The following is a 24,367-nucleotide window of genomic DNA, read 5'->3' as shown; positions in this document are numbered from 1 at the left end:
TATATATAGCTGAAAGTTCTAATTAAATTATTAAAACATTAATTGAAAATAATATAGAAACATATATATCTAACATATATTATTTTAAAACAGTTCTTTAGTAATATGGACTTGATGGACAAAAACGCTATACAAAGCAAAAAGGTACATGAGAAAAGAGATTGTTATAACCCAACGGATCACAGTACCTTGTCAGATGATGCTCGGTTGAGCAGACTTTCGAATAAATAATATATTAAACTCATTAATCAACAATTGATAAATTCGAGTTATAAATGTAAAAATATGTTGAAAAAAAGCTGCTACAGCTGATTCTATTTTAAAAATCATACAAATATATTATTAAAAGTATAACATAACTTAATTTTTGATATATTATGAAAAATAATTATATGTAGTTAAAAATTCTAATTAAATCACTAAAAAATTAATCGAAATTAATATAGAAATATATATATATATCGTTTCATTATAAAATAGATCTTTAGTAATATGGACTTCATGAATAAAAATCCAATACAAACCAGAAACGTTCACGAGAAAAGAGACTGTGATAACCCAACGGGCAACAGTGCCCTGTCAGGTGATATTTACTCCTACATCAACTATAAAACTTTCTTAATGAGTAAACTGATGAATAACTAATACCTTACAATTATCAATTAACAATTGATAAATTAAATAGAAAGGTGACATTGATAAATGTAAATATATGTCGAAAAAGTTATTACAGCTGCTACTAATTAAAAAAACATACAAATATATTATCAAAAGTATCACATAACAACTTAATTTTTGGTATATTATGAAAAGTAATAATATGCACTTAAAAATTCTATAACATATATATCGTTTTATTTTAAAACAGTTCTTTAGTAATATGGACTTTATGAATAAAAACCCAATACAAAACAGAAAGATTCACGAGAAAAGAGACTGTAATAACCCAACGGACAACAGTACTTCGTCAGATGATGGTTCGTTGAGCAGACTGTCGAATAAATAGTATATTAAAATCATTAATCAACAAATGATAAATTAAATACAAAAAGGTTACACTGATGGAGCTATAAATGTAAATATATGTCGAAAAAAGCTATTACAGTTGATACTATTTAAAAAATCATACAAATATATTATTAAAAGTATCATATAATAACTTAATTTTTGATATTTTATACAAAATTATTATATATAGCTGAAAGTTCTAATTAAATTATTAAAACATTAATTGAAAATAATATAGAGACATATATATCTAACATATATTATTTTAAAACAGTTCTTTAGTAATATGGACTTGATGAACAAAAACGCAATACAAAGCAAAAAGGTACATGGGAAAAAAGATTGTTATAATCCAACGGACGACAGTACCTTGTCAGATGATGCTCGGTTGAGCAGACTTTCGAATAAATAATATATTAAACTTATTAATCAACAATTGATAAATTCGAGTTATAAATTTAAAAATATGTTGAAAAAAGCTGTTACAGCTGATTCTATATTAAAAATCATACAAATATATTATTAAAAGTATAACATAACAACTTAATTTTTGATATATTATGAAAAATAATTATATGTAGTTAAAATTTCTAACTAAATCACTAAAAAATTAATCGAAATTAATATAGAAACATATATATCGTTTCATTATAAAATAGATCTTTAGTAATATGGACTTTATGAATAAAAACCCAATGCAAACCAGAAAGGTTCACGAGAAAAGAGACTGTTATAACCCAACGGACAACAGTACCCCGTCAGATGATGTTTACCCATACATCAACTTACCGGAGTGCGGAAAACTGTTGACAGGCGTAGCGCGTAAACCGCCACGAGTTGTCGCTGGTGTCGCGTTGCCCGGACCGGCCGGACTGACCCAGTACAATATCGTGGACCCACTGAACCAATTTCGGCTTGGGATCCGTCGACGGTCGTGGGGAATCGATCGTCGGTGGCGCTGCTATCGCTCCGCGCCGAAGGCATCGATTGCGAATACCGCGAAAATATCAACGTCGATTTCGAGGAAGGCGACGAAACCGATGGCCGTCGGAGAAATCTGCACGTGTCGCACAGAACGAGGTGCGCGCCAAAGAAACGTTCGTCGTACCTCGCCGAATTATGAACACGATCGGTGGGAAGGTCATGGAACCGATTTCGTGAGATACGCAGTCCTGCAGTTGGTACGGTTCCAATTTTTGTATTTCTTCAACCAAAAATATTTACGCACTTTCCGTGAGTTAATTTTCATCAATTTTTCAACAATTTCACTATTTTTTTATAAAATGTCTTTTAAGTGAATTTATTAATACAACTTCCAGACCCTACGGACAGTGATCCACTGCTAATTTGTCTAGGTACAAGTGCAAAAATGCCTTAAAAAATCGTCATCACCAGCATGCAATGAAAGCGATTTCGTTATGGAAGAAAAACATTTAATTTATTGAGAAATATTGGTCTAACCGGATATTTTAAAACTAACGGTTGATGCAAAGTTTAAAAAATATGTAACGCCTGATTAAGCAGCAGCATGAACATATTTTCAAAGGGTAACAGAAAATCATTGGATTACAGGCTCGTAATCAACAATTTGTTGCAAAATTGCAGTACAGCCGATTGTCGAAGTCAAAGCTTATTTTCAAAAAAAAGGCAAATTGTTCTACTAAGAAGCTCTGCACTGTACTTTTAGACTCTACGATTCATGTAAACATTACAAAGAGGGAGCTATTGTTTGCTTATCGAGTCTTTAAACGGAACCTATTAGTAAACAATATATTTGCCGCTCGAATGAAATGACCAAAATGATTGAAGAGCAAAGTTTGATAATATTTTTACGATAACCTTACTATTTTTTCAAATCAAATCAATCATAATTTCTTTATAACTGAAGAATATTCATCATATCATCGATTTAAATACCCTTCCCTATTGAAATGTTTTTTTAGTATTATTCTGAAGATGTTTTGGTTCGTTTTACTTTCTCTACAACTATTTCACTGATGGTCACAAAACATGGTCCATCGCATCTTGTTGAATTATGAACATAATCGGTGGGAAGGTCACCGAACCGATTTCGTAAGAAACGATGTGCTATAGTTTTTATGGTTCCAATTTTTGTAATTCTTTAGTCAAAAATATTTACGCACTTTTTGTGAGTTAATTCTGATAGGTTTTTCAACAACAATTCACAATTTCACTATTTTTATGTTTTTTAAAGTGAATTTATTCATACGACTTCTCAACGCAAATACGCTGCAGTTGGTTTTCTAATACCATTTTTACAGAACTATTTGTCTTTGATCTCAAACTAATCCATTTGAGCCAAATTCCTTGAGGTCCTCAAAAATCCAGTAGTCGCTAGGGAGCAGATATTGAAAGCACAGTGAGCCAGGAAGCCATTCGAAGCCCAATTAGTTCAACTTAACGATTGTTTTGATGAAACATATTTTTCTGTTTTCTGTGTGAGGATATTTGTTATTTTTGTACACATTCGATTCAATAACAATACATAACATTCTTGTTTATAATAACTTTATTTATATAGTCCTTCCAATAAAACAACTAAAGCACCTCGTAGATGACATCGAATATAGTGCCAGATGCAGTTTGTAAAAATGTAAAACAAGATTTAAACTCGGAGTGGATTTTTCCTTTTCCTTTTACCCTAGTTAAAAAGAGACAGAATTCTGTCTCATTCGTCGGGACATGCAACTAAAGCAGTCTATAAAATTCGATTTCTGTTGGTTCTGATCGACAATGTTGTCAAATGTCTACAAAATTCCTTAAAACATTAGTGATAATAATTACTTATTTTAGGTTACTAGGTTTGAGGTTAGAACTTGGCAAACGTTGTAAACTAAAATTCTAAGTCAATACGGCAACACTTCGACGTGTTGTCGTCATATATAATATTATCAAGCCAGCTTTAACTTTACAATTCAGTTTCAGTTCAATTTAGTTTTAATTTGGGAAAAATACTCTGATGTATTCTAATATAAGATCTAACTTAAAAAAAAAACAAGAGCTAATAGGCTTAATATGGCCTGAAGCCCATGTTAATTAAGCAATAGGTCCAGGTCCGAAAATTTATAAAATTGGGATTTTAAAATATAATTTAATTTTTTTTCATATTTTATTATAGAAATTAAAAAAATATGATATATAACAATGAAGAATAATTTTCATATAGGGATTAAATAGAAACGCTAATACATTATTGTTTTAACGTTTACTGATTTTTCTACACTGTAAACAAATGACTACTTTGTTTTATTATGACGTATAACTATGAGGTCATTCAAGAATATTTTTGTCGATGATAAACGATGGCGTAAAAAGGCAACGAAACTCCAAAACACCTCATCGATGGTAATCTTAAGGTCAGAGTTGAACCCCTAATTATTGGCGATTTTTCGGAGAATTTTCCAATACATTTCCGGACAAAAGGCAACGAATATTATAGGCATTCATATTCATAGTAAATTAAATTTATTTAGTTTTGTTGAGGTACAATATAATGGGTTGGAGAATAAATAATTTCGTATTTTTAATATTTCAAAACGAATTTCTTAGGCTAATATGTTATATACGGTTCAAAACAGTTTTATGACCGATGTTTAGCTAGTGACATCGCAAGATCTCTACCTAAATGTATGGTCATGTAGCACACTTTTCATTGAATAAATATTACTTTTCTTAAATCTAGTACATGAATAATTGAAATATATAATTATTCATTTGAATTATTTGATATTTATTTATAGTTCTTTAAATAATTGTTTTCATAATTCTTAAATTATTTCATAGTTATTTTGTATAATTATTTAACATAATGCCATATAAAAATATAGAGTAAGTCATTGTTATTTTTTTGTTATTTCGTCTCAAAATAGTAACCCAATTATTTTATTACTTATTCATTAACATTTCCATTTCTGTACTTACTAATATGGATTTCATACTAAAATATTTATTAGCCGTCATTAATGAAAAACCACTATTTAACTTCAATTAACAAAATAAATTGCAGATATTTTAACCAAAAATAATGTCTTTTTTAGGTCGTATCGTTATTTTTGGGTCAAATTGTTGCATGTTCTTGTCTCTGTATTATAGGCGAAAAGATAATGAGAAAACGTGGTGATCGCAAGTGCTTAATTAAAAAGAAATTCGTTTCTACGTAAATTTTTGTGAATTTGAAACAAAATAACTTTTTGAAACACCTTACATCAAACGCAGAAGGAAATGTGTTCTTATCTTATATACCTAAATAGTATTCCCAGGCCAAAATCAGTATACGTTTTAAATAGTTTACCTTCAGCGATTAATTTAACGCCTTATCGATCATCTACATATTAACGAGCGAAGCTAAACCTTTTTAAGAATATTAAGGGACTGAAGGAGTGCGATGTTTGGCACAGTTGAAGTTTCTATGAAGAATAATTATATGAAGTAGCGATTTTATTTTGTTCTGTCTATCGATCTGTTTATGATAGATGCATGATGCAGAAAATATTATTCTTGTTATTAAATGATGGTAGATGAACGAGGCACCAAGTAAACACTGCAGTAAATATACAGAAGTTTCATTCCTTTTTTTGGTAAAGCAGGCGTAAGCAAAGTAGTATTCATATTGTTGAAACACATGTGTGATATGAAGGAAAATATTACAAAATAATGACTTAAAACCACTAAATTTACTAATAGGAATGAACTTGATTGGTTTAAAATAATGTTAGTTATATAAATTATTGTTCACATTAGTCCAACAAGATTGAAATATTCTATAACTACACATCAGACATATTCATTTAGATATATTTTAATAATGTCTGGTCTTCCAACAAAAGGAAAGGTACATTATAGAGAATTCAAGATTTTAATAGAATTTTATCAAAGTATTGTCCGTCGATAGCTGCTACTATTTCCCATCTTACACCAGTTCACGAATTCATCTCGAAGGAACCGGGTGTCTTTTGAAGCTTTTCAGAAGAAATGAGGTACAGTTCAGGCAGGTCACGACTCATTTATTGGAACAAATAGTAATCCGAAGGATCAAGGTCTAGAGAATATGGCAGGTGGGTCAGTGACAATGCGCACTAATTGCATAAAGGTGGCTCTCTCTTCAGAAGAAATTCATGAGTACACCTACCTAAAACTGTCCAATTCAAAGACGTGTATATACAGTTTACGTGTGCAAATATTAAGAGTATTAAGGTCTTGGTAGACCTCTCTCCACCTCCCATAATTTATTGTTCTCCATCAGGTCCTACCCCAGCTCATCCAGTTGCCTAAAGAGCAGAGCTTCAAAAGACCTTAAACATCTGCCCCAGAAAAGGAGGTTTTCCTGTGTCTCTTCCCCGCCAGATAATTTACCCTCCCATTGCCCTCGATTTCAGTATGAAAGGGAAGTTTCAAATAGGTGTGATGGGTTTGTACTGAATTAAGGCTTTCCAGGGACAATGATGTAAAAGCAGTGTCCTCATAATCCGTTGTTCTTGGATTTATCAGTATCTATCAGTTTTAATTTGGTTAAAGTGGGAACCAATACGTGGGGCTATAATTTCTTGTCTCTTAGGAAGTTTCCTCATAGAGAGCTCGACAATTATAGGCGATTGTTGCCAGTGAGGTTATCTATCACCTGTCGCCGAGGATATATGAGGACGATAGGTGGAAATTCCAGAGATAGACGGTCACAAACTGCATGAAACTTATGATATGAATCTTTGTGCTGCATTCATCATTGATTATTGTTTATCATCAATATTTGTTTATTTTGTGATTAAACTGATTTGTTTAAATTGTTTTTTTAGTTTAAATTAAATACTGCGAGTGTTAAAGGAAGAAGAGATCGTGTAAGATCACAATATCACAAGTGAGTTTTAAGGTTTATTTTAACTAGTCTTGGTTTACTTGATTATTTGAGAACATAGTAAGGTTTTCTATTAGGTTCTGGTAATATGGTGCCGGGTTATTTGCTTTAGCCTTTCCATGAACTCAACTATCAATAAAGCTCAAGACGAAAAGAAAAAGTTGAACCAGTAGTAATACAATCGAAACTGTAAAAACTGCGAGAGGAAAGAAAATAGTGAAATAGTGAATCCGGGTAAATCGAGGGAAACCCTCAAATTTCAAAGACACGTACATTGTCTCACATATTTTTTTATGTTAAATAAGTAGATATTTGTGTATAATGTTATTGCTAAGCTGATGCGACAGAAGAAACAATTCCTCAACGGTTAGGTATTAGTGCATATTTCTTTAAATATTATGAGGAGGTACATACAACTAATTGTATACTTTGAAGTTATTTAGGTAAGCTGATGATGAAAGCAGCGACCGCTAGACAATTCAGGTGACTTTGAGTTTTTAGTAAGGATTTGCTTCCCAAGGTCTTTGCTTTTTAAGCACTAACAATATCATATGAGAAGACATAAAAATATATCAGGCAACAGCCTCTATGGTGTGGTGGTTAAAGCATTCATCTCCCACGCGGAGGTCACGGGTTCGATTTTCAGCGGGGGCAACGACTTTTTGTTGTAGTTCTAGTTTGGTTAGAATATTTGTCAAACTATCTAGGCTAGGTAACGGACCCCGAGGTCTGAAGCGTTCCTTATTTTTAATTATTGTTTCTTTATTCTTATTTTACCTCATACGCACATTCAATTTGGCTCACCCATTGCAATATTTAATAAAATAACAGCATAATTTCCTGAGTAAGTATCTAACACTAAAAATAGACAAATAAGATATAAAAAAAATTAAATATATAAATTTAAAGTATATAAATCCACTTTTTGGGTTGTGAAAATACTCAAAAAAACAAAGTAGGGTTCCAAATTATCACCCTTAAGTTATTTTGAGATGGGGGCAAGTTTTAGTACACCAACAGACGTTTGTCCAATTTACTTAGACTATGTATCAGCAAGTAATTTGAATGAATTGAAGAACATTAATTATTGTATAAACTGTGCCCGCTTAAGCTTATTATTTTCTTCAAATGTAAGATCCAAAAGTGGCTTTTTACCAGCGGATTACCATACCAGCTTAAACACAGTAATTAGAGAGATAATTAAGGAAGCAAAAACAGCACGACCGGTAACAATTTGGGGGTTTTGTGTGTCACGTGGCTCTCCTGACCCCGATTCCAACGGGGTGAATCATCACCCTCTGAATATTTTATTTCCAACTGATGTCGGATACGGTAAAACGATTACGTCGCGCGAATTCCTAAGAATCCGTGGGCAGAACAAAATGGTATAAAAGAATCGAAACAATTGATACGCTGGTTGTTATGTCGTTTATTTAGTAGACAATACTCAGAAGACTATTTAAGGTTTTTTGTTCTATGGAAGATAAACCGGCACGAAAAGAAGTAATAAAAAAATAAACGATTATTTATCGATGAACATCAAGATTACTTATTGGTATTAGTCTTTTGATAGAGTGTTAAGCGTAATAAATTAGATGTTTGGATTAAATTTTCCGTAATCATTAATTATTGCTATGTTTCTTGTATTAATTTTTGAAAAATACAAGATATATACATAATTCAAGTAAAGTGAAAATACCATAAGCTGTAATTACGAATATTTACAAGCCATTCTGTATTTGTATATTAGGAATATAAATTAGTTGTAAAGGATTTTTCAAATACGAAAAATCCATAGAATGTTTTTTATTCAAAATATTGTCTTGCACTCGCCAAACAGTTAACGATGACAGTGGAGTGCGTAGGCTCAAACGCAAACTGCCATACGAACTAATTAATAGACACATAGAGCGAGATTTAATAGTATCCAGAATAAGCTACAATAGTTTTTAGAATAAGTTAGGATAGACTTTAAAATAAGTTATAATAGTATCTAAAATAAGATTTAAATAATAAGTTTGTACAGCAGATCACTTACTGAAGTGATCTTCTACGTATCAAGATGGTTATATTATATAACTGAAATAATACAATAATAGCGATAGCCGCTACTTTTTCCCATCTTTCAGGCAATTTATGGATTTCATTTCGAAAGATCGATGTATCTTTTCAGGCTATCTACGAATCGACCCATTTTTTTGGTACTTTCCTAAGAACTGAAGTGCCGCTCAGAGAGATCACGACTCATATGTCGGAACAAGTAGTAATCACAAGGGGCAAGGTCTGGAGGATACGGCGGGTGGTCTAGCGCTTAATATTTTAATGTTTGCATCGGTTTTGCCAATGTGGCCGAGCGTCGTCATACGACTAATGATAAAAGGTTAACACCATCTGTTATAAATGATTTAAAATTCATTTATAGGCCTGATATTTTTAACCGACTTCGAAAAAGGCGAAGGCTCGATGCTCGGCTGTATATATATATATTTTTTAAATGTACGTTCGTCGATTTCTCCGTCAATTGTGGGTCGATTTTCAGAGTACTTTTTTTAATCGAAATAATGCACTTTCGAGGTGGTCAAATTGGAACCAAATCAGGATCTGTTGGGGGGAAGGGAGGGAAATTGAAGGAAACTCTCAAATTTCAAAGGCACGTGCAAAGCTTTCACATATTTTTTGTCCAGAATAATTAGATATTTGTGTATAAATTTATTGCCGACCTGATGCGAGAGAAAATCGGTAGTCGTTCAGTGCAAAAGCCATTCAATTTCCTTTTTAAGCACTTACTAAAGCATATAAGACCTCGTAAAAATATTGAAGACAACTGTTTCTAAGGTGTAATGGTTAAAGCGTTTAGCTCCCAAACGGAGATCGCGGGTTCGATTCTCGGAGGAGACAATAACACTTTGTTGTTGTTTAGTTAGAACATTTGTCAAATTACCTAGTCTAGATAGTGGACCTCGGGGCCTAAAGCACTCTTTATTTTCAATCATTGTTTCTTTATTTAAAATTTTCCTCATACAGGCTGCACCTTAACCATTGAAATATTATATAAAATAACTGCGTAATTTATTGAGTAAATATCTAACACTAAAAGCAGAAAATTTTAAAATATTGTAAATAGATAAATAGGTTTAAGTAGGTATTAAGCTAAATTGTGTGTATATAGTAGAATATAAAATACGTGTAGTAGATGAATGTGTAGTAGTCGGTTCAAGTTTTTTTGTTACAAATATTTTATAGATATTTTCTTTGATATTGGCGTACTTTTGGGAATGATATTTCATAAATGACACTGTAAAATTAACAAGACAGGGTTGCCACTTTTTACTTTTTTGGTGGATTCTTCCATTGTTGTATCATTCTTGAACCATGTATCTGAATCTTCATTGTCAAATGTAAGATATGGTATGTTCAAGAGTTAGCAAAGTTTAGTGACACTTCAAAATTGAAACCACAACGTGTAGTTGAGTGACTAGAAGTGTATTGAGTTTTATTCTGTTCAACTTAGTAAGTTTCCATTAATATGGTGAGTTTATCCACAGACTACACCAGTTTCCTGTTTATTATTTTCATTTTTATAATTTTTAGCAGATTGAATATTATAATCCAAAAACTGATTCACTTTATCATCGAAATGCGAAAATCAAAACGACCAAACCAATTGTGACGCTGACGATAAAAACAACTTTGGATGGGCCTGAGCTGCATTTTCTCCCTTCCAGGAAGTAAAAAAAGCTAAAACATGACGAAAATAACCTTCAAGAATCCCCATTTTTAAAATATTTCATGGGGTGATTCGATTGATATACAGAATGTTCTGTAGACTGTTACCTTAAATGCGCTATAAAAAGGCCTCATTGAATAAGTATGACCAGAGATATGAGACTTTAGAGTGCTGACTATTTTCAGTGACGCATGGTTAGGACTCGATTATCTTCGGCAGCTTTCACTGTATTAAGTTGCCATTTTCCAGAGGTAAAATCCAACTAGTGATATCTCCATTATCACTGGCTTGTTTATATCTGATATAAACAGATTATTCATATTCTGTTCTTTCTGTGTTGTCTGTTGTTCTCAATGTATCGTTATTTTATATAAAGGCTTATATTCTCTGAGTTTATTAATTCATTTTACATTTTATAAGTAGAGTTAAGAAGTCAATTGGTTTGCATATACCGTTATATAATTTTTATTCGTTTATACTTATTTGTTCCTATACCGTTATTATATCATCCTGTACAGATTTTAGTTTCAAATAGTAGGCAATAATGGATACGTCACGTAGTTGTGAATGTTGTCAAACCCCGTAGAAGACATTTGTAAATATGTACATATTATAAATCATAATTTTTGCAAATTTGCTATCTTTTACGCTAATATAAATTGAAGTCAATAAACGTTAAAATCTATTTGATTCGAAAGCAGCTGATAGATTTTTTATATCTACAAATAACTCGCTATATACACTCATGCTTTGATGTAGTTCAATTTGATTACATGCAAAGAGAAGGAAACAAGAAGCACCGAGATTAGAAAAAACCTTATCGATTATTATACTAATATTATTTTGCTTACAAAAGTGCACTATTCTTAGTCCGATATTTTATCTATTCTATTAAAAGAGTTAATTAATAGCGTGCCAGATAGGTTAATTGGAGTTATTAAAAGAAAAGGTAAATGGGCGAAATGTTACTAATAATAGGCGATATAATGTCACTATGTTTATTTCACTATTTATAGTTTAAACATTTGTTATTAGATATGTTCTAGAAATTGTTAGGCAACACGTGATAAAATTTCATGACAGTATAGCGTTGGATTTCAAATTTACAGTGGTTTTTAATGAAACAACTTGTGTTATTTTCCAAATGATGGATATGAAAGAATTTTGTGTGTTAATTAACACTATTATCAAAAAAAATATTGTTCAAGCAAATCTGACTACTGCTTTTAAACCTAGTTGCGTAGACAAATGACTCTGAACTAAGTAGTTTTTTCCGAAAACAAAAAAAAAGTTCATAGAGAATCACACCTTAATAAATTACAGCCGTGACTGACAACTTGATGTATTAAAACTAATTAATCAAAATCTACCCATAGAAAATATTTTCCTTCTCATTTTATTCTAGCTAAAAAGAGACACAATGCTGTCTGATTAGTTCAAACACATGAAGTAATGAGCCTGTCAAAGTCATCCAGTTGTCAGACGTATGCAAAATTCTTGAAAGCAATAGTGATAAGAGGTTATAATTCTAACCTATAAACTATTGTGGCTGTACAATTAACTGTAGTTTTTAGATGTACTATAATGTTAAAATAAATTATATTTGTTAACATTTTTGTTTAATTATTTTATTTAGATTAGAATTTTGTTGTATGTTAAAGCCAAACTGAACAAAAACTCCAGTTGATGCTGTGATATTGCGACGTTTTGATATCACAAATTCAGATAATGTATGTACAAAATAACTAATAATATTGACCGCCCCAGGCTGCTCTCACATCATTATCGCTACATGATAATGTTGCTGAGATTTTTGTTTTCTCTTGAGCTTACACACATACATCCATGATTTGTCACCTGTGTAAATGTTATGCCATATATTACAGACTCTGAGCGTACTTTACATGTCCTTGCATCAATTAATTCAAGCAATTTAATGAGTATTTGTCGGATTGTGTGTCTTACTGATCATGCAATATGTAATGAATACTTGCCATACTAATTCCCACGCTGTCACATGACGCTCTGGCTTTTTAAGATCTCCCATCGCATCGATATCTTCTGACACCACAACTGGACCACCATAGAATGGTGCTTTATCGCTGTATAAAGAACTAAGTTCTTCGATATACTTCTCTATAAAAAATCGCATGAAATTGTTCACGAGTTATGTTCGTTGTCGAGATACATTGTGCAAGTTACTGTAAACAACACAAACAGCGCTCAAACTATGGAACATTTCGAAGGTGGTTGTTTAACAATGCCAAGTTTTCAATGAAAACATCATAAGACATCTGACAAGACTCCAGACAAATGTAGCCAAAGCCAGAAACATAAATAAAATAGCATCCCTTATATGTTAAAGTAACTGTAAATTTTAATAGAAATATATATTTCATGTCCTCTTCTTTATATGTCATTCGACCTCATGTCTCAATGTCGAGGGCAGGTACCGAACATACAACCCTTGTACAAAATTCCATGACCATTACTGCCAATTGAAACAGAAACTAGAGAATCGATCTACAGTCCACATATTTTCGATATGAATCATGCTGGAAACTAAGTGTGTGAGTAAAATCGAAACATAACCCGTAATTTTGTTTCGGTATTTCATGGTGTAAATATTTACACATAATAAAAACTATGACGAAGATGAAACAATTTTATTTTGGGCTTTTAACTGTTTTAAATATCAAAAAAATAGTTTTTGATTTCTTAGAAATTATTTAATTAATTATTTACGACAAAAATGTATATTTTTGGATGAACTTGCTTCTTTTGTGTAGTATAAAGAAAATGATTACTAAAAGTCACAGGGCGCTTTTCGAAAGTGATATTTTGGGTGGTAATATTTAATGACAATCACTATAAAGTTTAGTTCTTTTTCTTGCGCGTTGTCCAGTAGCTTAATTACTTCTACGTTCGTGTGATTTAACACGTTTTAATAGCAGTTTTCCAAATAATTTAAGCGCAATTATTTGTGATGTCTGAACATATCCTGGAATATGTTTAAGTCACCAACAAATCAATATAATGATTGCTTTTTGTGAGCTTTTTTAGGATTGCTGTTGTCAATTTCCGTGGCAACTACTACTAGAGACGTCAGATTTATAGCTCTTGGACTAATAAACAGGTTTGGTATCTATAACAGACTGTATATCGTTCAGTTGAAATACATTGGTAAGATGTGCGATAATTGAGCTTTTATATCGTTTCATCTAATTATTTTTTATGAATCAATAATTGGTTTAAATCTTCGAGTTGTTTTCCATAATGAATAATCTTTTCTAACATATTTTTCGAATTCTGTTTATATTCGTTAATCTCTTGAGTCGTATAATCGTTGAACTCTAGTATTTTACTTCACAATAATGCATCATGTTATAAAGTGTACACACCCATACTTTCACATCATTGTGAATGGGTTTCCGGTCAAAAACTTAACGGATACCATCGAACAACTACCATATTCCCCTGATATGATTCCGGTCAAACTTATTCCTCTCCCTAGAACACTAATTATCACTCCAAGATATCCATTTCCAGGTTATAGGAGATACAGAAGAGAACTCACAGAAGAGTTTCACAAATTCAAATAAAACTCATCTACTTAAGCTAAAGTTAAATATCCACTTTTACCTTAAACAAGTTCGTGTGGTTTGGTTCGCTTCAATCTTCCGATTTCCTGCGTGTTGTTCATTGCTTAAACGTTACTGTGATTTAGCAACCTTATTTCATGTTTTAATGCGAAATCTTGGATCACTTCGTGTATCCATTTGATTCCGAGGTTATCATGCAGCTTTTCGTTGGTTAGGTAGCGATAAGCATTGGTAATTAATCCTAGAACTTTGATTTGGATGCGTTGGATTACTAGTTAGTTTGATGTTTCAGTGCAACCCCATATTTGCATATCATAGCCCAAATAGCCTTTATGATTGACTGATAAACCAATCTGTTTGATTTTAAGTCAAGTTGAGAGTATCTTCCGACTAACCAGTACGGTTATTTGTCTTTGAGACTAATCTGCTCTGCTTTTTGTCTAACATGATGTTTCCAATTTAACCTACCATCAAGATATATTCCGAAGTATTTAGTTGATTCTGCTTGACGAATCGGGCTTTCCTCAAGTGATATAATTAGGTTTTTGTCATTTGACCGCAACACAAAATTAACATGAACAGATTTAGAGTTATTAAGCTGTATTTTTCAGTTTCTAATACGTCTGTGAATCTTTTTGGCCGCTTCTTGTACTTTTTCTATAGCCTTAAACAGAGATACATCTTTTGCCATTATAACTGTGTCGTCAGAAAATGTTCCAAGTACTGTTTCTTTTGTTGGTGGGCTATCAGCAATGTAGAGCAGATATAGGAGAGGATGTAGAAGTTCTTTCGAAAAAATATGATTCCAACTGTCAACTCTGTCCGCGGTAGCAATTTGTATGTACCTATATTTTTAAATGTATCCTCAAATTGTGCAACTATACGTTTAGACATTGGCCAAATCAGTCTAGTGTGTTAATTATGCTTTTTTAAAGTGATACGAAATCTCTGGATAAGTAAATTTTGACAGAATGTTTAATTACAAGGTTAGTATTAAAAAATAATTCGGTACATATAAAAAAAATTAAGACAAACGATAAAAAAATCATCGGAACTTAAAGAAACATGCCACTGGTGACAAGGTCACTTTAAATAGACGGGGTTGAAGGCCAAGGTAAAATTTGGGGAATGGTAATGGCCGCCCTTTCCTCATGTATCGATTATACAATTACCAGTGGGTTCGGGATTTAGAATGCAAATTATGACGATGAAAGTTGTTATTGAGGCATGAGTCATCGACTAGTTTACATTAATCATCTTCAAGAGATGCTTCGAAATACAATCAAAGCACAAGCACACTATTTGCTTTAATTGTTTTGATGTCAAGTTTTTTATGCACATAACATCGAATATGCATTGCGGAATTTTAAAATAAAATTTTTGTATTGTTATTTTGGCTTTTGTAACAATGTAAACTATTATCTACCTACCGATACGATATTGTAAAATGTAATAGTTGACAGTTGCTAATGCATAGTTACTAAATAAATTGTTATAATGTATACAGTGCTGTAAGTAATATACAGTCTGATATACACATTTCAAGATTTATGTAGCAGGTCAATTGAAAAGTCCCCGGCCTACCATAGTAAAACAAACTTTTTGGCAAAATTATTTTTTTTTATTCAACATAATTCCCTTCAAGGGTGATACACGGATTATAGCGACCCTCCAACTTTTCGATACCATTTTTGTAGTACGATTTGTCCTTTGCTTCAAATCGCTTCCCAGCGAGCATTCTTTTGAGATCTGAGAACAGGAAATAGTCGCTGGGGGCAGATTTGGAGAAAAAAGTTATATATATGAGGAAGCAATTCCAAGCCCAATTCATGGATTTTCGCCATCGTTTTCACTGACGTGCCATTTCGTCCTTCAAACGGTCCAATAACGCTATGTAATAATCGCTGTTGATGATTCCTTTTTTCAAGGTAGTCAATGAAAATTATTCCATGAGTATCTCAAAATTCTGACGCCATAACCTTGCCAGCCGACTGTTGCGTTTTCTCACGCTTTAGCGCGGGTTCATCGTGTGCAGTCCACTCAGATGACTATCGATTGCATTTCTACGAATCATCAACTCGCTGTTTTTGGTCAAAAGTGAGCTCGCGCGGCACCTGCCTTGCACGGAGCTTCTTCATACCCAAATATTCGTGAATATGATGTACACGTTCAGTTGATATTTTTAGAGTGTCTGCTATTTTATTCAGTTTCAATTTACGATCATTCAAAATCATTTCTCAATTTTTTCAATTTCGTATCGAATATTGTATTTAATATGTTGAATCTTTTAGGGTTTATTCACATAAACTTTTGATTTTAAAAAACCCCATAAGAAAAAGTCTAGTGCTGTTAAATCCGGAGTTCTGGTTGGTCATGCTAAATCGCCACTTCGCAAAATTAGTCTTCGTGGAAAAACGTCATTCAATAATGGAATTGTTGGACGAGATGTGTGTGCTGTAGCCATCTTGCTAAAACCACTTGTCCTCTAGTCCTAGCTCTTCCATTTCAGGTACAAGAAAATTTCAAATCATGTCTTGGTACCGCTCAGCAGTAACAGTAACAGCAACACCTTGGTCATTTTCAAAAAAATAGGGACCAATGATGTTTCCAGGATGAATACCATACCATACAGTGATTTTTAGTGGATCAAATGATGTTTCATGTATTAATTGAGGATTATGTGTTCCCCAAGACCGACTGTTCTGTTTATTGACGTGGCCACTGAGAAGAAAATGGGCTTCATCACACTAACGCGCACCAGAGTCCCATTTTCAGCGTTACGAGGTGTCCATTGTCTTCCAGAACGAGGCCTGTCTGCTGTCGTACCGTACTGTCAAAAATTCGCATGTAAACGATAAATTGTAGTTTTATGAGGCACTAGACGATTAGGATAATTTTGACGCAATTTCGGCTGAGTGGCAATAATGTTGTGATTATTTTCATTAAAATTGTCACTATTTCACTGCTCGTTCTTGTGACGTATATTTATCCATAATAAAATTCGAAGGTCTACACAACACAATGGTTAAAGCAAAACTGAGCTAAACATTACATAACGAAGATGGCGCACAATCAAAATGGCAGCGGGACTTTTGCCCCACTTGTTGGAAAAAATTATATTTTGAGTAAAAATAATAAGTACTGTTGAGAAACCTCACAAAAGAATAAGATATCAGTTTTGAAATTTCATTTGATACAAGTAATTGGCCTCAAAACCGTAGCAATCTGTATTTGTCTTTGTTACAGGCTTGTTATTAAATTTGAGTCGTGACACACACACACACACACACAATGTGACCTTTTTCACACAATCCGACGATCCAAATCCACCCTCCTTCTCCTCCACCTCCCGGCCCTCACGCTTCGTCGCCATCAGACTCGAGGGCATTTCTTTTTTTAAATCGTCCCCTCCTGCCCGCTAAAACGGAAATTTATCGGCCAAAACTGAAGCCATACCGGTGCTGTTTGGCTATCATTAAGGGCGCTTACGTCAGCGATGGCCTTCGCGTGGCCGATTCGCCCTTAGACCCTACGAAAGTGCATTCAGACAGCTTCGGTCGGCGTGCCCTTAGCGATTTATGGGTCAGACAATGGCGCGAAACGGAATGGGCGATCTTTCGATTACCGCCGCTCGCTGCTGACACACGCAGATCGGAATGGGCCAGATGACGATTTTCGAAAAGTGCTTTAGGACAATTACGTGTATTTATCTAACCCGGAATAAACGTTATTTATGCAAAAAAAATCACGTATCATGTATAGATACACATCTTATTTATACCTCATTCTAATGTGTATTAATAGTGCGAGGATCCCTAAAGTTAAAATTATACATCAATAAAAACTATAAACAAGTTCTGCATTTTAGATCCAAGGCAGAAACATATTGCAAGACGGAAACCAGTACAGTTTAATAGGGTAATAATAATGGCAGGCAATAATATTATTCTAATTTATGTATTTACTAGTAAGTACCTTTAATTTTGTCTAAAATGCAATTAACGTAATATCGAGGTAAATAACCCTGTTGATAACATTTGAGGTTAGGTCTCATTTGTCTTGTTTATTATGTATATGAGTCCCTAATAATTTTGTTCTTTTTTTTTTCAGTTACCAAATCATGTAGAAAATTATATTTAGAAGCATTGGGAACTATCGACTGGAAACAATCGAAACAGTCGATAGTCAAAAAACTAGCGCAGTAGTAGTAGTAAGAAGTAGCGCGGTTCGACTGTTTTTTTCAATTCGTGATCTCAGACGAAGATGTACGAATTCTTTCCTGTAAAAATTGTGAGAGAGGAAAGGACGGAGATAATTACTTGGAGCAGTTAATTTTATATGTGCTTATATTTACCAACGGTAGTATAAGCGAGACGGAGATGTACATATTCTTTCACGTACTAACTTTAAAAAAAGAAAAGAAAAAAAAATTACTGAATACTATTAACATGCAATTTATAATTTCATTTTAAAGGAAGTAGAATTACTTATATATTTGAATGTTGTGTGGGTTAGTAAAAAGGATAGAATTTTTCTTGTTGAATGTATAATGAACATGTATAATGAATATAGACTAATATATAAACACCATAAACCATAAATAATAACCTTAAATAATAACCATAAATACTAAATAAAAATTAAACATATACCTAATCATAGAAAAAAAAACGAATTCATGACATAATTTAAAATAATCGCCCAATAACTACTAGAGCTTTTTTAAATAAAGTAAATGCTTTATTAATAATTAAACGGACATATTTTTAACAAAAATCGAGAGAGTAATCGAAATATTACCTATTATTCTCATAAAAACAGTCAAAAGTATTTTACTATTTATCATTCGTAATCTTAATCTTTTTACCCTATTATATTAACAATCTTGAAAAATATCGTTCCAGAATGATGCTATATTAATATACAATATATTGTTACTTACAAGCAAACTATAAAAAAAATCATAAAACTATTTATATTACATATAAATCTATGTAAGTATAAATGGGGTACATTTTTGTCAAAGTCGCGTCAAGGACGACGACAGAATGTTAAAAATCAGTCGATTGAGACTAGTAGAACCAAAAATAGTACACAGTAAAGTACCCAACTGAAACAGTCGATAGTAAATAGTAGTCAATTACTAAACAGTCGATAGTCAATTTCAGTTGAAAGTTCAAAACGTTAACAATTAGCATAATGTGATGGGTTTAGCCGTACAAGTGTATACAAAGTCAGTGTATATTTTTACAAGATTTGAACGCCAACCAGACAGAAGAAAATATGCTTCTTATTGATTTTACAGAGCATTCACAACTAAACAACCTCATATTCTCAAAATACAAAGAAAAATATTAATTAACTTCAAGATGTTAACAAGTTTCACTCAAATCCCGCCATAATTAGATTACAAAAAGCAAATATCAAATATCTGGTTTCTTGCATATTAAATAGGTCGATGGGCTATATTTAGGGTAAGGGGTAAGAAAATGTTTGATTGACCAGTGTGATTTAATCAAGATTTCACAGCCTGATATATGTGTGCTATGGCAAACAGATGTTTCAGACATTTTCGACGTAACAATTGGACCAAACATGGAGAATCAGCTTGAATCAGACTAAATCTGCCCGTGTTAATTTTACACCTCCCAATCAGACTAAATAATATAAAAGTATCATATGCCAATACAGAAAATGCTTAGAAATGACACTGAATGCGAAGATGAGCAGGAGGACTCATAGAAAGAAGAATATCAAAATTAAAAGAATTCATTGTTTATTTCGAAGATGTATATGTCATGTGTGAAGTATAGATGTGAATAATACCTCCCTGGGCCGTTCCAGGTAGTTTTTTTCAGTTAGTCCTTTAAAACAGGTCCATCAAAAAAATCCCCGGCCTGACACATAGATGGCGCTACTGGAATCAAATCCATATGTTTTTTAGTTGGCCCTAACCATTAAAAGATGCGTATATAAATCTGACAGCTGTCGGATCATTAGTTTGTGAATTATAGCATTTTCAGTGAAGCAACTTTTGTAATTGTGAAAAAAATTAATAAAAAAAATTTTCGCGTGATAAAATATGGCTTTTTGAAGAGTAAAATACAGTTAAAGCAAAAATTTGCTTGATGCCGAGTTTCCGGACAATGTCCCAGGAGAATCAACCATCAAGGATTGGTATGCTAAGTTTAGAAGTGCTGAAATGAGCACCGAAGACGGTGAACGCGGTGGACGCCCAAAAGAGGTTGTTACTGAATAACCGTAAATTGAAATTAAATAAAATAGCAGACACTCTAAAGATATCAACTGAACATGTACATCATATCATTCACGAATATTTGGGTATGAGAAAGCTCTGTGCCAAGTGGATGCGGCGCGAGCCTACTTTTGACCAAAAACAACGACGAGTTGTTGATTCCGAGCAATGTTTGAAGATGATCAAAGCGTAATAAACCCGAGTTTTTGCGTCAATATGTGACAATGGACGAAACATAGCTTCATCATTTCACTCCGAAGTCCAATTGACAGTCATCCGAGTGAACTGCACACGATGAACCCGCTCCAAAGCGTGAGAAAACGCAACAGTCGACTGGCAAGGAAGGACCATCAACAATGATTATTAAGTAGCGTTATTGGACCGTTGGAAGGACGAAATCGCCGAAAAACTACCGCATTTAAAGAAAAAGAAAGTGCTGCTTCACCAAGACAATGCACCGTGTAAAAAATCCATGTATTTGGGCTTCGAAATGCTTCCTCATCCACCGTATTCTCGAGATCTGACCCCCATTTCGTGTTCTCAGATCTCAAAATAATGCTAGCTGGGAAGAAATTTTCGTCGAATGAAGAGGTGATCGACGAAACTGAGGCCTATTTTGAAGAAAAGGACAAATCGTACTACAAAAATGGTATCGAACAGTTGCAGGGTCGCTATAATCAGTGTATTACCCTTGAGGGGAATGATGTTGAATAAAAAAAAATTGCCAAAAAATGTGTTTTACTATGGTAGGCCGGGGAATTTTCAATTGACCTGTTATTCTCATAATGGTAGAATTGCAATAATTTTTTTGAAATAATTGCTAAGTGATCAATAATCATATTAGAAAAATAATTTAACCCAAAAACACATGTTTTATGTAGTATTATCATTTTGTCATTAATATATATTATGTAATTAAAACGTTTATTATTAATATTTTCATAATAATAAATAGCTAATAATTTCCATCCGTTTTATACACTTATCTGTGAATCAATTAAAACGTAATCTGGCGGCGTAAATTGTTAATTATTGAATTTAAGTGCTGTTTTATGCGAGCCGGTTAAAACTCCCAAAAAAAAAGGAAAAAAAAGTTCGCGATTTTGCGTGATGAAAACATATTTCTGTATTTGCCGGGGTTAATCGTTGTTCAGGCTTGCACGCTACAAGTCAAATTATTTTCTTATTTAGATGGAAGGGCAACCACGAAGGGCAACGGCGTTCCATGAAACAAATCGGCTGAAAATTCTCCCATTAGTGTCCTTAAAGTACTTAAATTTACAGCATTGTTTCGGGTTTTCATGCGTGTTGAAAAAAAAAGAACCTTTGATGTCTTGATGGCTGATTTAAAGAACCAAACACGAACGAAAGTTCTGAATATTGCTGCAGCATGTAACACACGCTTTTTTCTTGTTCAAGGATGACCATCTAGAACCAAATGGTCTTTTGCTGATGTAGCTTTAGGTTCGGGATAGTGCGGATAGTTATGCCGGCGACAGAGACCATAGGTTACGAATGGGATTGTTGTAGTTAATTATCTACCGGGGATTATGGATGGGTAGGGACCTTATCAAGTTGTCATCGTGTTCTAAGGCGCCTAGGGAGAACCTTACACTGAAACTTTTCACGAACCGGATGCCTGATTCGAGATGAGGGCTGACGTTTCTCATAAACCATGAGGCATAGAGTAACGCGCGGACTTTCTTGGGTTGGAACACTTGGTGTAATGCACGACGTACCTGTACCACACCTGTGCTCCGTAAAGGCAGATTGGACGGCCTAGGGAGTTTAACTTTTCTGCAGAGGAAGCCTAGAAGCAGTAGTTTTCCCTAGAAGCTGCTTGTACCTTCTATATATTAATTGGCTTAGCGAACACTTTGGCTCCCTTTTTGAGGAAAATGGGGCACCGAGGAGGGTGAAATTTGGCACAGTTACAGATTATATCGAGGAAGAATTTTTAGTCCTTAAAATATGTGTGTAATATGCGCTATAAATACATAACTTCCAATTGTAAATCAAGCAATCGGAAATAGCGTTAGTGAGTTAGTGAGTGTTAATTAGTTAGTGGGCCTACCCAGCAAAATATTTTCTTTACAGAGTTTAAACTGGCGAATCAAAATACTTGAATGGGCGATTACAACCGCAACTAAATATTGGACGTAGCGAAACTTTTCTCCAGAGATCCCTATTCAGTTTTCTCTCTATTACTCTATGATTAGAATGTCTGGTCAATAATACGGAAAATTGATGTGAAAAAAATGTGTATGAGCTTGCTTAGCAATGAAATTTACTTGAAATTTTAGTTCCGGATTTTTATATAGATTATCCGTAAGTATAAGAAGTTCCTAGGGTTTTTTACGATTGAGTATATTCCTCAAACCAGATTCGTTTAGGTTGCCCTCTAGGCTATCTTTTTTCCGTCCTCTTTGATTAACATATGTTGTACCGTTTTCCTAAATAAACGTTTTTTTTTCGTGAAAAATGCATATACTAAGCGTACAAGTATCGATATGCTGTTCTTTTTATTATACAAATTATGCCAGACCATTTTTATATTTTCTTTTTCAGCACTTTTGATAGTCCATGTTATTTTCCATATATTGTGGAAAATCGTTGAGGTTTACTTTGAATATTATAACTTTAACTCGAAGATATCTAATCTGATCACTTACTTCGCCTGCTAAATTCCTTTTATAGTAAGACTATTACTAATTAGGATGCCTTAAATTCTTATCTATCTCAGTTTTTGAACTAAATCTCACGTTATTCATTCATTAGTTTCATAGCAAACTCTCGCTTACAAGTGATACAATGCCTTAATATTTGATAATAAATTAGGATGACGACTAATATGGAAAAACATTTTATCTATTCATATATTTTATCATATTATATATATTTAATATTATTGTTATTATTACTTTATCTTTCAATCATTTATCTAATGTATTTACCATTTATTAGAAATATGTTTGTAGGACATAAAGTCTTACAGGAAAAACATGTTTTTAGATATTGTAATATTTAAATTAGGGCCAAAACGCTCACCAATCATATGACGCCACGTCAGTAAATAATGAAGTATTCTATTGCAAATTTCCATAATAGCAGTATTAAGGTAACAGAGAAATCAACCCTAAAAATAAGTACCAATCTTAATAATGCCTGTAAAATCTTTTATAATGTTCAAAAAATTAATGACATTTTTTTTTAATATTGAAAAATATCGACTGAAAAAAATATCGATATATAGATATATCGATCAAAAAAATATAGGTATTCTTTCGGCATCTTTATTCAATACCTTATTGCATTATTTTTTAAAATAATGCTTTAAAGTTGCATAAATAATTATGCTCAAAAAACTTGACAAACCTGCAGAACAAGTCGAATCTTACAGGCCTATTTCGCTACTACCTGCAATATCAAAGCTATTTGAGAAACTGATATTTAAACGTGTTAAACATTTGGTAACAATACCAGATTTCCAGTTTGGTTTTCGAAATCACCATTCAACAATCGATCAAGTGCACAGAGTAACTGCGGCTATTGAAAGAGCGTTTGAAGAAAAGAAATACTGCCCTGCAATATTCCTGGATGTCTCACAAGCTTTTGATCGGGTTTGGCATTTGGGATTAATCTGTAAGATGAGCAAATTGTTACCGCGTAACTATTGTCAATTGCTGGAGTCATATTTATTCGGAAGAAAATTTAGAGTATCGCACAAAATGGCGTTCTCGACATTTAAAAATATCTCGGCTGGAGTTCCACAAGGTAGCGTCTTAGGACCTCTCCTGTATCTGCTCTACACTGCTGACATTCCAACAACAAAAGAAACACTTCTTGGAACCTTTGCTGACGACACAGTTATTATGGCAAAAGATATATCTCAGTCCTAGGGCAAT

The 24,367-nt window shown here is 33.1% G+C and overlaps 1 protein-coding gene across 3 annotated transcripts in view; it reads right to left on the bottom strand.

Annotated features, from left to right (window-relative positions):
• enc (R3H domain containing protein encore) overlaps window positions 1–24,367 on the bottom strand; it is a 79,321-nt gene that overhangs the window by 39,194 nt on the left and 15,760 nt on the right. Inside the window, exon 1 of one of the 3 annotated variants that reach the window (XM_076411224.1) lies at window positions 1,798–1,899. The exons of the other annotated variants lie outside the window; for them this stretch is intronic. The gene's annotated coding sequence lies outside the window, so the exon portion shown is untranslated. Of the gene's footprint in view, window positions 1–1,797; window positions 1,900–24,367 lie in introns of those variants that run through there. 3 annotated transcript variants of the gene reach the window in all.

The sequence above is a fragment of the Rhynchophorus ferrugineus genome, unplaced genomic scaffold, assembly GCF_030347505.1.
Source record: "Rhynchophorus ferrugineus isolate W39M unplaced genomic scaffold, kcgeb_rfMv2 rfM8, whole genome shotgun sequence".
In the NCBI taxonomy this organism is placed as follows: domain Eukaryota; kingdom Metazoa; phylum Arthropoda; class Insecta; order Coleoptera; family Curculionidae; genus Rhynchophorus; species Rhynchophorus ferrugineus.
This window is presented reverse-complemented; position numbering and strand designations above follow the sequence as displayed.